Source organism: Orycteropus afer, unplaced genomic scaffold, assembly GCF_000298275.1.
Source record: "Orycteropus afer afer isolate SDZICR_OR568_19922 unplaced genomic scaffold, OryAfe1.0 scaffold00185, whole genome shotgun sequence".
Lineage (NCBI taxonomy): Eukaryota > Metazoa > Chordata > Mammalia > Tubulidentata > Orycteropodidae > Orycteropus > Orycteropus afer.
Window position 1 is genome coordinate 969,438 of NW_006921772.1, and position 13,105 is coordinate 982,542.

Consider the following 13,105-nt stretch of genomic DNA (forward strand, 5'->3'; position numbering starts at 1 on the left):
CAAGTGCCTGAGCCACTATGCTACCAGAGCTCGGGCCCATTAAAAGACCTTTGGCTCCATTTATTCAGTGCTAAGCTTTAAAAGATTTAGGGGAGCTCTTGGTCTATATATAGCACTTCTTGTCCATCCTCACTAGGCACATCTGCCTGTTTGAGGTCTTATTATCCAAATAGCCTATTTCCTCTATTTTGGATTAATTGACTTCCTTCCCTTAGTGCTTCTTCTCAAAGAACTAGACTCCATCCACTCCCTTTGGGCATTTCTAGTTTCTTCTACTGATGAGACTGGAACTCCCAACCAATGGCTTTCCAAGTTTCAAAAATCCATCATGGAATGTTATTTTCCCTTTCTTTGTGTGGGAGCTGGGATTTGTGGTGGCGTTGGCATTGGTGTAGAAGCAATCTTTTCTCTGAAGAAGTTGATGTTTCCATATTGGATTTATTTGAAACTTAAAAGAATTTCTAAAGAGTTAGATAGACATATGTGCTTGAGTAGTTGGATAGAAATGTAGTTAATTTTGTTGCTAAATAGGAAGAAATACTGAAATTATTGAATAAAGTAAAATTTTAATTGTTAATTTAGCTTTAGCTATTAGTACTGAAATTGATTTTTACCATTCCCATATTAGATATCTTCTTATTCCCAATGATCAGTCTATCATTATTAGGTTTACTAGTTGGATAGTATCCAAAAGAGGAAATGTGAACTCTTGTACAATACTCATGAGGTATAATAGAGTCATTAGCAAGGCCTGAGGAGAAGGAAAAGAATAAATTCCTGTCCTGTCCACCCTACCTTCACTCTCAGCCAGATAGATTGGATGAGTTGATTACATATTTAAGAGATGCTTGAGCATCAGCCATTCATATAAGACACTTTTCCCTGTGAACATTCAAGAAAGAGTGGCTAGGTTTAGAGCCCTGGTTTTTCATTTACTAGCTATGTGACCTTGGATAGGTTACTTGATCTTTCTGAAACTTAATTTCCAGACTTGCAAAGTGGGGATAAAATATGTCTCTTGTTCATAGGATTGTCTTGAGTGTTAAGTGAGTTAATATTTATAAAATTCTTAGACCACTACCCAGAACATCACTCACTGCTATTGAGTTGAATCCGATTCATAGTGACCCCTCTTTGGGTTTCTGAGGTGGTATCAGTACGGAATTGAATTGCCCGACTTTCCTTCCAAGGAGCCTTTCAGTTAGCAGTCAAATGCTTTAGGCACCCAGGACATAGGAAGCTCTAAATGTAAGTGCATGTTAAATAAAAAAACAAAGCAATAATACAAAAAAATGAAACAACAAAAAGGTTTAAAACATTTCTATGACTTGTTCAGTGTTTAGCTTTAATAGCATTCTATATGAGAGAAAACTGAAAATTCATCATGATTATCTATAAAATAGAACTAATCACAAAACCTACCTTAATGAGATTATTATACAGATTAAATGAGATGATACAGGTTATTAGTTGTCGTGACATCAATTCTGACTCATGGCGACCTCATGTGTACAGAGTAGAATTGTTCCATAATATTTTCAAGGCAATGACCTTTTAGAAACAGATCACCAGGAAGTGATCCTATGAAGTGCCTCTAAGTAGGTTCAAACAGACAGGCTTTTGGTTAGTCATTAAGCGCTTAACAGTTTACACCACACAGGGATAACTTATTGTACAGATTAAACAAGATGATATAGGTAAAAGCCTTAAAATTGTGTTTGTCACATAACAAACCCTCATTAATGTTGACAATTATTATTAATATTGCTGCTGCTGTCACTGCTGTTGTTATCTTGTTTTGATCATCATTTGCAACATATGCTTAGACATTTATCTAACAGTTTGAAAGCATATATTGGGAGCTCTGGTGGCGTAGTGCCTAAGGCATTTGACTGCTAACCAGAAGGCTGGTGGTTCAAACCCACCAGCCACTACTCAGAAGGAAGGTTGGGCAATCTACTTCTGCAGTGATACTGCCTCGGAAACCCAACAAAAGGTCGGTGTGAGTTGAATCCGACTCTACGGCAGTGAGTTTTTTTTTTTTGTTGTTTTGTTTACTTTGGAGCACCAGATTCCATTTTATTGAATTTAATGCTTAAGTACTTCACTGTCTTCCAAATAAGTTTAAGTCCCTTTTTAGCTCACAGAAGAACTTACTCTTGCTGCTCATGAGGAGTGTGTGTAGGAAACAGTCCTGCATTTGTCAGAAAAGGCCTACAGGAGGTAGTTCTAGTGTTTCTGCTCACCTTCACTGGAGTAAAAGCATGATGATTGTTAGGCAGATTTCAGTGCCATGGGGAATGGAAAACTACTGCTGGGGAGCTTCATGACTGGAAAATGTCATCTTGGATGCTCACAGGCAATTCTGACCACACCGCTGTCCCTCCATCTTTGCCTTCCTGACCTTTGCTTTCACAGCCCCCTGGAGACAGGCATCCTACCTGATTCCAATTCTTGCTTGACCCCCATAAACAAACATCCCAACTGGGAATTCTTAATGACGCATGTTCCCTGAGTGTAGTGCTAAATGAAGGGTAGCTGACTTTGCCAACGTTTCTTTGATAATCATTTTTGGATGCACATTACTAGAAACATTAGTGTGTCTTTGGTGGTTTGGGAGGCAATACAGGACAGAGGAGGGCCAGCTGGCACATGCTTTTCAAGACACCCTTCTGATATTCTTCACCTTCTTGATTTTCATTCACTTCCCAAGATAGCACTTAAATTGTCCCTATTTTATTTTCTGTTGTCTTTCTGTGATAGAAAAACACAAATACACTTTCAGGAATTCCTCTAGAATAGAAGCTTCCTCCATCAAATTGAATGAGAAACCCAGAATTGTCAAGAGTTTACTTTCTTAGTTAGTAAATTTTAATATAATTTAGTAGAAATCATTGAGCATGTCAATCCCCTTGTTTACAAAATAAAAAAGGAAGTTGTTTCTAATTTTAAATGTTTTCAGAAGTAACTGCTTATGTGCAGATGTTTATCATTGGTAGTGTTTCAAATATAAATAATTCTATCTTTTCCCAATCTCTTCTCTTTGTTCCAAGTGACATTTATTGAGGACTGACATAAACCCAACAGGGAAATTGCAGGGAGAGAGAAGAAGTCTGGGAGCATTCTCTTGAGCCTTTGTAAATGAAAAGACATTGTCATAGCCTCGGAATCTGTAGCTATAATCAGCCACCGTATAAATAAATGATTTAGGCTTGTTTAGACGGGTGTGATTTCTCAAAGAAGGATAACCAGGTCAGAGAGTCAACAAATGGTTCAGATATGAGTCACCTTTTTTTTTTTTTTAAAAAAAAGAAAAGCTAAAATAATAGCTCCATGTCTTTTAAACTTTTTGCATTAAAGATTTATGTCAATACTATTTTAAGAACTAAGGATGGCTTTGAGCTTCTCAAAGAAAGGTTACAAGTAAATCACCAAATTCCAGGGAAAGGCAAATGAATACAAAACCAAAAAGAAATAGTTATTAATTGTTTGTTCTTCAACTGTTTTTGCTGATCCTAACAAGCCTGTCTCTCGCCCTTCAGCCTTAATGGGTGCAGAGAGCCATGGTTGTGAATTGTTATTGTCTGTACTCATGGAAGAACCGGTTAAGAGGAAGGATTAATGGGAGGAGCAGGAGGATTGGTGGATTAAACACGGAGGCTGCTGCAGGCATAGGGGAGAATGTGAGAGCACACCAGGGTGGGAGTGGGAGCAGGAACAATGTGGACAGTCAGAATGGAAGTTCAGCAGAGGGAATAGACAGAAATGAGAATAGAAGGCATTATAATGCTTTGTGGAATTGCTAATGAGAATACAGCTAGATGTTTACATTAGGCATTAAAAACAACTTATGTCCAGTTTGAGCTCATGGGAATGTTTTCCCCTCAACGCTATTCCACGCATGGAACACACCCATCCCCAGAGATACAGCTCAGGAGTGAAACAGAGTAATTAAAGAGAATTTCCACTAGCACTACCACAGTAACCCTTAAAAGGCTCAAGGTTCAGCTACTGTTATTGGAGGCAGAAGTTTCACTGGAGGGAAACCTATAGTTGAGGTGGTTTTCAGTCTGAACAACTGTCATGTTAAATGCTCATAAAGTTGTGTAGCTTTTAGCTCATTGGAATAACTCAAAATTTACTTGGAAAGAGACTCAGTAACATTTAGGAAGATAATTCTTTGACTTCTCCAAAACTGTGTTGCCTGAATGTTTACTTCACTTTCACCCATGGATCATAGGGTAAGAAATCAGACTTCATAGCAAATGGATAATTTGCTGGTCAGTTTTGAGTCTCGTCCTTTGGGAAATTCATGCCAATGAAATGATATGTTAGCCATCCCCCACTGCTCTCCCATTCACGTCTTATGTATCTGTGTTGTCTTAAACACTGTTAAGGGTAAATATTTATATTCAAACTCTTCTGTAAGTATGGCAAATTCATTTTCTCATGGTATTTTAATTTTGATTGGTTTTCATGGGTGCATTTTTGTTTTATTTTTATTTTCAAGATAGTATGTTCTGGGAAAGTTTCTAGCCTAAAAAAATTAATTCTCTGCATCCCTCATGAATAAATATTATGACAGCAGGATCTCTCTGTTTTAGGGATGACCAAGTACAGCCTTAAAAATGTACAATAATGAGACTCGAAGCCAGTGATTCTCAATCTAGAACTATGGATCCATGGGTATATTCTCAGGTCCATATGATGTATATATACCATCTGTGGACATCAGCTTCAATCCATTTCAGAAAGTGTCAGTAGATATTTGTGCCATTTTCTGAAGACTCCCAAATAACAAAGTAAATAAACTAAACCTATTGTAGATAAAAGTGAGACTATCAGAGTATCATGTAAAACCCTACATTTTTCCAGTTGGAATTCCTTTAGGAATGACGTAAGAGATTCAAAACCTGTTTCTTAAAGCTAAGTCTTTGCAGTGGGCAATGGGAAAGGGGGAATTTATAAGTACACAGGTCCTGTGTTGAATTTACCTTCAGCATTACAGAAACAATCCCCTCTTAGGTTTTCCAATGACCCATTCGTGTCAAAGGAGCTTTTTAAGTGGAAGAATATAAGAGAATAATTTGTCAAAATCATTGGTTAAATATATAATTTGTGTTCTAGAAAAAATATCTTAGAAATCAGCATACTTTTGACATACATAAATATTTTATCATTAGAGTTGAACATCACAAAGAGTTCAACTTGCATCAGTGAAACTTTATTTCTTGAACGGTGAAGAGGATTTGCCAAATTGAACAACAAGAAGGGAGACTTTTCTGCAAAGGAAGTAGGTAGAGACTGCCAGGACCCTAATATTAATCAATGCATTTGGGACAAGCATGTACTAACAGTTCAGCATCAGTTGGACTTATGTTACAGAGTTCTTGTGATAACAGTTGCACTCTTGTTGAACAGAAGTGCAATCTAGCCTATTTAAGCAGGATAGGAATTAATTGTAGATTCTGGGTAACTCCCTGACTCTTCAGGAGGGCCAAAGGGCTAGACTTCCAAACTGCAGCCAGGAATGATGCTCATGTCACTCCATAGAACTGCCCTAGTGGAGCCACTACTGTCTCACTCCAATTAGTACTTCAGATGCTGGACCCTGGAGGCTTCCACTAGGACCACCAACAGGATGTTTCTCCTGTTCTTATCCCACTTCTGGAATGAATGCTTCCAGTGTAGTTACCTCTTTACTTATAAATCATAACTGATTGGATGCTACGATAGTCCTTCTTTTCTACTTCTTACCAGGTACAATCTCAGATCTTTGGTGGTTGTTTGATTGCAGATACAAGACCTTGGAGGAAATAGTGAGACCTTAGAGAAGTAGCTGTCAACTTTAGTAAGAATAATTTTTACAAGTATTTTTTTAAAAAATGCAGGTAGAAGAATTAACATATGACTCAGCAAATGCACTCGTGGTATATGCCCAGGAGAAATGAAAACATATATCCCATGAAAATTTGTATATAGATGTTCATAGAAGCATTATTCATGATATCCAAAAAGCGGAAACAACCTAAATGTCCCTCAACTGATGAATGGATTTTTAAAAAAAGGCAATTTAGCCAAATTATGGAATAATTTTCATCTATAAAAAGGACTGGAATGATGTACTGAAACATGTTACAACATGAATGAACCTTGAGAACATTATGCTGTGAAAAAAGCCAGTCTTAAAAGGCCACATATGATATGATTCCATTTATATAAAATGTACAGAATAGGCAAATCTGGGAGCTTTGGTGGCATAGTGCCTAAAGCACTTGACTGCTAACCAGAAGAAGGCTGGCAGTTCAAACCTACCAGCCACTCCTTGGAAGAAAGATTGGGCAACATACTTCCATAGGGATACTGCCTCGGAAACCCAAGGAGGGAGTCCCTATGAGTCGAATTGATTCAACAGCAGTCAATTTTTTTTTTTAAATTTATTTTAACTTATTTATTTTTATAGAGAGACAGGGAGTAGATTAGTGGTTGCCAGGGGCTGGGAATGAGGATGGATCAGGAGTGACTTCTAATGGGTGTGGAATTTCTTTTTAGGGTAATAAAAATATTCTGGAATTAGATAGTGGTGATAGTTGTACAACCTGCGAGTATATTCAAAACTGGATTGCACACTTTAATAGGGTGAATATTATGGTATGAATATTATATCTCAATTTAAAAAGAGAAGAACAAATACAAGTAGATACCTAAATCTTTCCCTCATAGAGTCTAAATCTCCATCAGAGATGGAGTCTGGAAAGATCTATTTCATTTAAATGTAATTTATCTATGAGCTGTACTTTGAGAAGCATTCCACCTGGGCTTGACATGCATATATCTCCTATAACATTACAGAATTTATACAAATCTATAATCCCTCAAAGTTAACCATCTTGTCTTAGAAAAGATACATAAAAATAGTACAGAATACTATCAAAAGGGTCTTTAGAATATATGCAATGACTTTCTCCAAAATTATTGTTGTAAAATCATGGACTAAATTATTTTTAATCGATATCTTATTTGTATAATTTTTACTCTTAGCTTGCTTGTAGTCTGGGATAAATAAATTACTGCCTCTTAATGTCACTTGATAAGAGTCTAAAATGCTCTAACTTGAAATGTATTAACTCATTAGTTTAACAAAATATATCAAATACTTAACAGCAGCATCAGAAAAGCTTATGTATTGGGTTGATATACAAAAGTCCCAGCCACTATCCTCTGACTCTGGCATTTAATGCACTGAATGGTTTTCAACATTAGTTGCTCATTGAAATCAACTAGGGAGCTTTAGAAAATACTGAATTCTGGATCCCATGCACAGAGATCCTGATTTCATTGGTCTGGGATGCAGACAAGGCATTGGGACTTTTACAATCTCTTCAGATCATTCTAATGTGAAAACAAAGTTTAGAACCACTCCTATAAGGAGGAGATGAACCCATAAATAGGTCACATGGCACATTATGCCAAAGAGTCTGGTGGTGATCACTAGACATTTTTATGAGACATGGAGGAACCATCCCTAAGCCAGACTGGGAGATAAGGATTGTTCAGGGAAGCCTTCATGTATGAGGTGATAGCTGAGCTGAGTAATAAATTATGAAGAGGAATTGTTCAAAGTAAGATGGGAATGAGAGTAAGAGTGATCCAGCAAAGGAAGCAGCCTGTGCAAAGGCAAGAAGAGGTGAAAGAGCACTGAGGAAAGCACAGTGCCATGGCTGGAAGCCAGTGAGGCAGAGCTGCAATATTCCAGATCCAGAACCTCACACCCAAGCTGGACCCAGAGGAAATGAAACTGAAGATTTGTGAGGACGTGATCTGCTTCTTACAGAACTTTCTCATCTTTGTGGTCCTGCTGCAAGTCACTCTTTTTATCTTAAAGAAATTGGATAGCGTAAGAAGATTGGCATCACATGTGAATGAGTGATATGAAGAACCTGGTTCCAAGCACTCAACAAGAGGAAAGACTTGGTGATCTTTTCTCATAAAGACTGCATAAAATTCCATTCTGTCCTATATGGTAACCATGAGTTGAATCAATTCAATGGCACAAAACATGTCTTTGGAAAAGAGCCTGGGTGGTGCAAATAGTTTGCAATCAGCTGACAGTTTGAAGCCACCCAGCAGCTTCACAGAAGAAAGACCTGGTGATCTGCTTCCGTAAGGATTACAACCAAGAAAATGCTATGAGGGCAGTCCTATTCCGTACCATGGATTGCCATGAGTCAGAATTGACTCCATAGAAACAAGTTGGGTTTTTTTTTTTTCCTCCCTTATAGTCATTGGAAGTTCCCTCAGAAAGTAAGTTGATTTGGCAATGCTGGAATTTCAAGTCATGGTCATCTTCTTACTTTCTTGCATTTGAGGAAAGGCAACAATAACTTAATACCTTGCATTATGCACTCACAATAGAAGAAAACCTAGCAGTGCTGGATTTGTTTGGTGAGGTTATTAGCTGTTGAAATGGATCCTGGAGTTTGTTATGCATTTTGTAAAAGTCTTAATTTATGTCTATTCATTTCATTCACAAAGCTAATTTTTCAGAAATGCCTGAGCCCAAAGCCCACCTAAAGATTCCCTCACTCTTCCTAAATTTAGTAAGTATTGGACAGCAAGGAGGACATGAATTAGGTAACTACTTAGAAACAAACTAAAAAGAAATTTCCTCATAGAGTGAGAGGTGCCTATGTCTTTACTATCTCTGAAAGAACTGTGAGGTTGAACAGTCACCATGGAATTATGTCAACAGACTCTGCTTCAGGTTCCTGGCTCTGTACTCTTACTATCTTTCAAGTCTGATTGCCATACAAATACAGGTGGTTCTCAGGTAGGGTAAACAATCTGTGTGTTTTTTCCAGAAGAATATTTGAGATTACAGGGAAGTTGCTTTTATCTGATATGGTGGAGTCAGTGATCTGTTAATATGTTCTTTTTTATTGAGTCTGGGTAGTCATCTATAACATGACTTTAAAGATCTGAAATAAAAGAAGCTTATATCTTGGCAAACAGTCAATACTGCAGTAAAAAGTAGAAGAGACAGACCTTCCACTGATTATCGTTTTCTTTTTAGATGTCTTCATTGCTAGAATGTACAGATGGCAATACAGCTTCTGAGATCCTTTTACAAAATGTACTCTCTCCTTGGACCACACTTCAGTCCCTATAAGATTATTAACAGGGAGATTCAATAGCTAGTTCAAGGTTAGAGAGTCATTGAGTGCCCTACCTGGAATAGACGGAAGGATATTTAGGCTCCTCCTTCTCAGAACAAATGAATAGTCCATTGTCTATAATGTGCTTATCCTTGGATGGACAGCCTCAACCTCCATTTTCTGGGACACCTTTCTCCTTTTTTTTTCCCCCATGAGATCTTTTAAAGTACAAGACACCACATTTTTTCTTTATTTATCCTTAGCATTTCAGATACAATCACTTGTATACACTGCCTGATTTGTGTTACTTTTCATTTCCTCCTTGAGCAGCTAATGCTGTAAGTTTTATATGTAAGACTGAATTAAAATAATTTCTCTCAAAACCTTTCTTCTACACCTATAGCTTTTTACTCACACTGCATTTCTGAAAAGTCATTCTTTAAAACCATTTTGCTCAGCCTTTGTTCTATAATCCCCAAATGTAACTGATGTATATTTGCCCAAAAAGTCAATAATATAAAAGTGTAAGAATTAAAAAAATTTCTTCCCTTCATCTTTCCTACTTTCCAGCACCTCATATTAACAGCATGTAATTTTTAAACTCTATAACATATAAAAACACACATATACCTATATATTTCTTTTAGGTTGGGATGATTTTTTTGTTTCCATAAAAATGTGATTTCTTATATGTATCACCCTTGTCATTAAGTCATAAACATCTTTTTATTACTTTAATATACACGCTTTAAAAAGTAAAATCCATAACAAGGATTATTTTAATCTGACTATTTTTTAATATAAAAATGTCTCATTAACTTTTAGATCACACAGCCCCTGCTCTCTGCTCCCCTACTGGATAACCCCTTTTCAAACCTCCTTTCCCTCCTATCCTCATAACACACACCCTATACATATGCACACACACATAGGAAGCCCAGGCAGATGTAGAGCTCACAGTAGTATTGACATGTGACTGAGGTCCAGGAGTGTACTGATACATGTTTAATAACCAGCTCTCAGGGGGTGGGGAGGCAGCTCGGATTTAAGTGTTTGCTGATTTCAATGGTTTAAATACTCCCACCATGGCTCTTTTTAAGCTACCAATGTGGCATGATCCAGCTCTAAACTTCCCCAAAAACTTAACAGCTGTATCTCACAACCATGTATAAGCCAGCTCCAGTTTGGCACTGACTGAGATTGTGTTGCCTCAGTAAGAGGGGCTGTGGTTTGTAAAATGTGTCCTGTGGTTAGCAGAGAAATTCTTCTATGGACTAGTCTCTTTCTCAGGAAATCCAAAAAGTCATCTCAGCCTCATTCCTTGATCCAAAGTTGACAAGAGACTGAAAATTTCATCTTTCCAAGGGTCTCACAAATTGCTTCTAAATACCCCAAGGAACTTTAATGTAGAACCCAATCTGGGGTTGGGCAACCAGACTTCATGGTCTCTATGGGTTTATGTCCATTTTACCAATGTCAAAGTTAACAGTTTTCCCAGTCATCTCGCAGGAAGTCATGAAGCCCAGCTCAGAACCTATTGTCCCTGTGTCTAGAATTCAGAGATATAAAGAAGGAAATAGATATTTGGGTGCAACATCAGGTGGCCATTAAGCTCACTGTTGTTTGAAGATTCCTTTCCTAATGGTAACTCTTCCCTGACTCTTCCTTCTGTGGCACCATGACAATAACTGCAGTGATAGCTTTCAGATTTACAGTGGAATGCAGAAACCATTGAACAAAAGAGCTAACATAAAATCCTGTCAACTATGACTTTTTCTATAAAATTTAACTATTACAATAACAGTGAGTATTTCACAAACTCTGTTGGTTACCATGGTTTCATGAACTTAAATCATGGGCAATAAAAGGAAGATTTAGAGAAATGAAAATCAACAGACAAGTCAATAACATTTAACTCTGCAATTTTCCAGGGCCACATTTGAATCATATGCCCTGATTTTTTTCCCCCTAAGAAGCAAGAAATTGCCATTCTGGTAAGATGGCAGAATAGGCAGAGAAGCTACACAGATCCTTTTCAACAAAGAAAAGAGAAATCAATTGACAGAGATACAGAAGATAATCCTCGACCCCTGAGCTTTGAAAGGAAGTATACAGAAGTGGATTAGGCACCAACTAGTGGAAAAACTTGAATGAAAACAGTGAGTATGGAGATGGCTGAAGCAGCAGACTGTCATCTACTCTGACAGGACCAATAGCCTTACTATTTCCAAGTGGTGCTGGGACCTGAGATTTGACCTAAAGATCAGCCCTGGTCACCAACACCTGCAGAGATAACTGTGCTGGTGGCCTATGACTATGAGGAGAAACAGCAAGAAGGGAGACAACTGGAGCTATGGACTTTCAGCTGTCTGGAGGGTACAGTCATTTTGATTGTTTACAAGCAGCAGCCATTTTGGATATTTAAAGTGACCGAGGGTGCAGCTATTTTGAATGTTTACAAGTGGTGGCCATATTGGATTTTAAAGTGACAGCATTCTCATTTGGATTCCAAGGACCTAAGAATAGGCTCTGTTTGCCAGGGACAGCAGGGACATAAGGAAGGCTAACAATGGGAAAGGAAACAGGTAGTGAGTGTATGAGTGCTGCCAACTGGTGAATAGAGGAGTATAGCATAGTACCCTGCTTATGTAGTAACATACAAAGAAAACAAAGAAAATGAAAATCGTGAGCAAGTCACTCCAACACACAAAAATGTGACAATGCCTCAGAGACAACAGAGCATCACAGTCCACACAAAGAAGCAAGATAAAGCAGGAGAAACAAGAGACCAGGATACAGACCCAAAACACATCCCTGAGGGAGATGCAGCATTGGAACTCCCTGATAAGGAATTCAAAAGAATTATATTTAGGTATCTTCAACAAATTGAGAGACAGATCAAGGAAAACACTGACAAAATTGAGGAAAACACAGAGAAAACCCTACAACAATTTTGAAAGACAATACAAGAACAAAATGACAAAATAAATGAAAAATTAGAAATGATACAAAATCTGCATACAGAAATCCAGAAGATTAATACCAAATTTTCAGAAATAGATAAGACACTGAATGGGCAAAAGAGCAGAATTGAATCAATGGAAGACAGAATTAGTGATATTGAAGGCAAATAACTGAACACTTCTTTGGAAAGAGAACAATCAGAAAAAAAGAGCAAAACAAAATGAAGAAAGCCTAAGGTTCATGTGGGATAACATCAAAAGGAATAACCTGCATGTAATCGGAATTCTAGAACAGGAAGATAAAAGTAAAACCACAGAAAAAATTGTCAAAGATTTGTTGGAAGAAAATTTCCCTGGTATGATGAAAGATGAGAGTATATTCCTTCAAGCAGTCCAACAAACACCAAACAAGATAGACCCCAAAAGAAAATCACCAAGACATATCAACATCAAACTCACCAAAACCAAGGACAAAGAAAGAATCTTGAAAGCAGCACAGGAGAAAGGAAAAGTTACCTACAAAGGGCAACCAATAAGTCTAAGCTCAGATTTCCTGGCAGAAACCATGCAGATGAGAAGGCAATGGGAGCATATATATAAAAACCTGAAAGAGAAAAATTTCCAACCAAGAATTATATGTTGTTTTTATGTGCAGTCTAGTTGGACTCGACTCATAACAACCCCTCCTTGGGTTTCCAAGGCAGTGTCACTATGGAAGTAGATTGCCCAACCTTTCTTCTGAGAAGTGTCTGGTGGGTTTGAACCTCCAGCCTTCTGATTAGCAGTCAGCTGCCTTAGGCACTATGCCACCAGAGCCACAGAAAATTGTCCCTCAAATGTTGTTGTTGTTATGTGTCATGAAGTCTGACCCAAATCATAGTGACCCCTTCTTGGGTTTCTGAGGCAGTATCACTACAGAAGTAGATGGTGAAATTAGGAAATTTCCAGGTAAGCAGAAATGAAGGGAATTTGTTAAAGCCAGACCAA

At 37.7% G+C, this 13,105-nt stretch overlaps 1 protein-coding gene across 1 annotated transcript in view; it reads left to right on the forward strand.

Moving 5' to 3' along the window:
• CCDC192 (coiled-coil domain containing 192) overlaps window positions 1–13,105 on the forward strand; it is a 202,114-nt gene that overhangs the window by 83,108 nt on the left and 105,901 nt on the right. The window lies entirely within an intron of this gene.